The sequence below is a fragment of the Schistocerca piceifrons genome, unplaced genomic scaffold, assembly GCF_021461385.2.
Source record: "Schistocerca piceifrons isolate TAMUIC-IGC-003096 unplaced genomic scaffold, iqSchPice1.1 HiC_scaffold_338, whole genome shotgun sequence".
NCBI lineage: Eukaryota > Metazoa > Arthropoda > Insecta > Orthoptera > Acrididae > Schistocerca > Schistocerca piceifrons.
The window spans coordinates 65,001-70,000 of NW_025728557.1; the positions used below are offsets into that span (position 1 = coordinate 65,001).

The 5,000-nt window shown below is 53.7% G+C and overlaps 1 non-coding gene across 1 annotated transcript in view; it reads left to right on the forward strand.

Moving 5' to 3' along the window:
* The first annotated feature begins 4,097 nt into the window (after positions 1–4,097).
* The window catches only part of LOC124745867, a 1,909-nt gene continuing 1,006 nt past the window's right edge, over positions 4,098–5,000 (forward strand). The window contains exon 1 of the ribosomal RNA XR_007011190.1: positions 4,098–5,000. This exon is cut by the window's right edge and continues 1,006 nt beyond it. This is a non-coding gene — a ribosomal RNA (small subunit ribosomal RNA).

Here is a 5,000-nt window from a genome sequence, read left to right on the forward strand (position 1 = left end):
AATACCGCCATCTATGCGCATCTGACAACACTACGTCCGCACCACAAAACATACCGCCATCTGTAGGTCTCCCGCAACATGACCTCCTCCAACGACGATACCGCCATCTATGCGACGCCAAGCCGATTAAGACAGCGATGGCGCCACAGTGCCCGCCTTTCGACGCCACCCACAAAGCCTGCAGCCTCTGTCGACCATAGCACCCAATCTCCAGTGGCTCTGCCGCACGAAGCCGTGGACCGGCAATGACTCCACCCGCACCCGTTCGTGCACCACCCCAACCGCCAAACGCGCACCTCCAGCGGATGAACGGCGGACGTTTCCCGCACTCGTAAAGTGCAATCCACCCCTATAACGTGCGTTTCATGAAGAGTTATTGCCAATATGCGACATTCCCGCTGTCCCTATACATGAGCCGCGACCTGTACCACTTACGAGCGAGAGACGCGATCGCGTTGCTCACTGTACGGCGTCCGATACCGAGCCATCAGCATGTCGGTCCCCATGCGCGTTGCACTCGCACTCGCAGTCGCAAAAACGTGGGGCAAATATATTACGCGGAAGAGTTATAACAGACCGAGCCCCACTGCATGAGGGGAGTCTTTGTCACTAATGTACACAGATGGAACATTTTGGACTGGAACCAGATTACCCGTACACACGGCGCTGATTAGTAATCAATGCAGAGCCATCAAACTACAGAATATATATACAACTGTCCGTATACATGCTGAAAGAGTCTGCCCACAATGGGAACCACACGTCAGCCAGCCACTCTGATCACGCACCACTCTCTGCTTCTAACGGGCGCACATACAATATGTAAGCACCAGCATGGAACAACATCCAGTGCATCCTCTCCGCCACATTACACAATCCACACTATCACAACCAGACCAGGAGGTCCATGCGGAAAATACAATATCCCACCCTTTCGACATCCACCATTGCGCAGATCAGGCACCAACACCCACACATGTCCTATACAACGGTGCACCCAACATCACAATAGTACCTCCTGTCACAGCGCACAAACAATGACATGAGTCAAAGACACAGGTCTGACACAAGCATAGAATTGGAGCGCCGCCTCTAATAAGCCAAAGGTGCATCCTGACGTGACAAATCTGATCATGTCACAAGCATTCACTTACTATAATCACTATCAACGAACCTGCCGCCCCCGCCCCCCCCCTACACCTTTCCTTACAACAACGTGTAACCTAACCTAACCTAACCTATGTTGTACCTTAACCTAACCTATGTTGTACCTTAACCTAACCTATGTTGTACCTTAACCTAACCTATGTTGTACCTTAACCTAACCTATGTTGTACCTTAACCTAACCTATGTTGTGCCTTAACCTAACCTATGTTGTGCCTTAACCTAACCTATGTTGTGCCTTAACCTAACCTATGTTGTGCCTTAACCTAACCTATGTTGTGCCTTAACCTAACCTATGTTGTGCCTTAACCTAACCTATGTTGTGCCTTAACCTAACCTATGTTGTGCCTTAACCTAACCTATGTTGTGCCTTAACCTAACCCATGTTGTGCCTTAACCTAACCCATGTTGTGCCTTAACCTAACCCATGTTGTGCCTTAACCTAACCCATGTTGTGCCTTAACCTAACCCATGTTGTGCCTTAACCTAACCCATGTTGTGCCTTAACCTAACCCATGTTGTGCCTTAACCTAACCCATGTTGTGCCTTAACCTAACCCATGTTGTGCCTTAACCTAACCCATGTTGTGCCTTAACCTAACCCATGTTGTGCCTTAACCTAACCCATGTTGTGCCTTAACCTAACCCATGTTGTGCCTTAACCTAACCCATGTTGTGCCTTAACCTAACCCATGTTGTGCCTTAACCTAACCTATGTTGTGCCTTAACCTAACCTATGTTGTGCCTTAACCTAACCTATGTTGTGCCTTAACCTAACCCATGTTGTGCCTTAACCTAACCCATGTTGTGCCTTAACCTAACCCATGTTGTGCCTTAACCTAACCCATGTTGTGCCTTAACCTAACCCATGTTGTGCCTTAACCTAACCCATGTTGTGCCTTAACCTAACCCATGTTGTGCCTTAACCTAACCCATGTTGTGCCTTAACCTAACCCATGTTGTGCCTTAACCTAACCCATGTTGTGCCTTAACCTAACCCATGTTGTGCCTTAACCTAACCCATGTTGTGCCTTAACCTAACCCATGTCGTGCCTTAACCTAACCCATGTCGTGCCTTAACCTAACCCACGTCGTGCCTTAACCTAACCCACGTTGTCGCCTAACGTAACCCACGTTGTCGCCTAAACCTGCTCTGTAATTGTTATACGACTCGTTCAATTAGTGTAGTGTTGCCCACCCGCAACCCTCGCAATATAGTTCGCTACTCGCACTCCCCGCTCCCCTGTGTATCGCTTCATGTTAAACACCTTGCAAGTCTTGCTCACTTTCCACATGCTCCTGCTGTACACTGTAATGTGGATGGCAGCAGGACGTACATGCCGCCCCTCCCCACGTCCCCACCTTGCCCCCTGCCTTCGCAAGCTGGTTGGTGAGAACTTTGCATGTTCAATGCCCTCCGCATGCGACGTACTCAGGCTACGTTGTGGTGCGGCCTGTGTCAACTGTCCGCTAATGTCGTACGCGTAAACCACAATCTGTACTGCACATTCGTCCTTATGTACTGAATGATACATCGTGGCACATGTGTGACCGTACAACGACTGCGCCCAAAAACGGCGGACCATACAGTGCAAATATTGTGCACGCAGCTACGTGTCGTCTCCCTATGAGAGCTGGATTGCAGTGTGGTACGCCATAGAGACGTGTGGGAGGAACGGACGCCGTGGATGGCGATCAGCATGAGCTGTCTGTTGATGTATTCGGACCTAGTCGTCTCTCCTCACACACCGTGATGGCATGGTGCACCGCGTTCCATATCTGCGACATGCTACAGAGGCCGGTTGACAGTCGTTCGAGCAATGGACATCGCATACGTACGGGGGCCACCTTCCACGTATTGTCTAGGCGTGCACATTTTGTTGCGTGTATGTGGGCAGACGTAGTGTGGCGTGACACCTGACACAGGCATGCAATAATCGTGGAAGTTGCAAATGGCGATGGACGCCTGCGTTTTCTGGTGAAGTTACGCAAATGAACAAATGGTAACCTGTTGTGGTGCGGTTGTTCTCGCTAGGGGTGAATCGGTGATGGCGACGATAGGTTGAGGTACTAACCGGTTGTTCCAGCGATACCCACCATGCCGACGAAACTGAACGGCATCTGGGTGTGAAGCGATACGCGGCGGTGGCTGGGTGGGACCGTCCCCGGCCGGTGAGGGGGCGCCTCCCGGCGTGCTGGCCGCGCGGTGCGTGGGCGCACGCGCTACAGCCGGCTGGTGGGGGCGGCCAGTGGCAGGCGCGCCGGCCGACGGACGCGGCAGGCGTCGCAGCTGCGCGCCGGCGCACCCTGCGCGCGGCGCCGTGCGGCCAAAGTAGGTCCTCGCGGGCCCGGTGCGAAGCGCGGTGGACATCTTCAGTGTGCTGGTCCGATTGAGGACTGTGTGCGTTGAGGATGCGCTGCCGCCCGGCGCTCGGCGCCGCGACGCCGTCTGCTGCTCGGTCGCCCCAGCGGTTCTCGCTGGTGGTTTGTATCGCAGCTGTGCGGATGTGTTGGCGCGTGCGCTGTGCTGGGAGAGTTCGCTTCGGCACCCAAGTGGGGCTTTTGTCCTTCTGTGGCGCTGGCGTTGGAGCTGCCGGTCACCGTAGGTGGCGCGTGTTGTCTCCCGCCGGCAATGCCACGACAGCACGCTCCCGGGCCTCTGTCGGCAGCGGCAAGCTCAGTTGGGAGCACGGGTGGTCGCACCGAAAGCGTCTACTCGCCTAACTCCGGGCGATTGCGCCTCTCTCGAACCCGACCAAGTACTTGGGACGGCGCTGCGCGCCGCCGGGACCTGAGAGGGTTTCGAGGTGTATTGTGCAGGGGAGCTCAGCCTCCTCCTGTTTGCAGAATGATTGAGCGGACGCTTGCGTGTTCGCGCGGGCCCCCGGGACACACTCCCGGGCGGCCGGCTGCTCAGCTCTAGTTGACGCAGCTCCCTGGTTGATCCTGCCAGTAGTCATATGCTTGTCTCAAAGATTAAGCCATGCATGTCTCAGTACAAGCCGCATTAAGGTGAAACCGCGAATGGCTCATTAAATCAGTTATGGTTCCTTAGATCGTACCCACGTTACTTGGATAACTGTGGTAATTCTAGAGCTAATACATGCAAACAGAGTCCCGACCAGAGATGGAAGGGACGCTTTTATTAGATCAAAACCAATCGGTCGGCTCGTCCGGTCCGTTTGCCTTGGTGACTCTGAATAACTTTGGGCTGATCGCACGGTCCTCGTACCGGCGACGCATCTTTCAAATGTCTGCCTTATCAACTGTCGATGGTAGGTTCTGCGCCTACCATGGTTGTAACGGGTAACGGGGAATCAGGGTTCGATTCCGGAGAGGGAGCCTGAGAAACGGCTACCACATCCAAGGAAGGCAGCAGGCGCGCAAATTACCCACTCCCGGCACGGGGAGGTAGTGACGAAAAATAACGATACGGGACTCATCCGAGGCCCCGTAATCGGAATGAGTACACTTTAAATCCTTTAACGAGTATCTATTGGAGGGCAAGTCTGGTGCCAGCAGCCGCGGTAATTCCAGCTCCAATAGCGTATATTAAAGTTGTTGCGGTTAAAAAGCTCGTAGTTGGATTTGTGTCCCACGCTGTTGGTTCACCGCCCGTCGGTGTTTAACTGGCATGTATCGTGGGACGTCCTGCCGGTGGGGCGAGCCGAAGGCGTGCGACCGCCCCGTGCGTGCTCGTGCGTCCCGAGGCGGACCCCGTTGAAATCCTACCAGGGTGCTCTTTATTGAGTGTCTCGGTGGGCCGGCACGTTTACTTTGAACAAATTAGAGTGCTTAAAGCAGGCAAGCCCGCCTGAATACTGTGTGCATGGAAT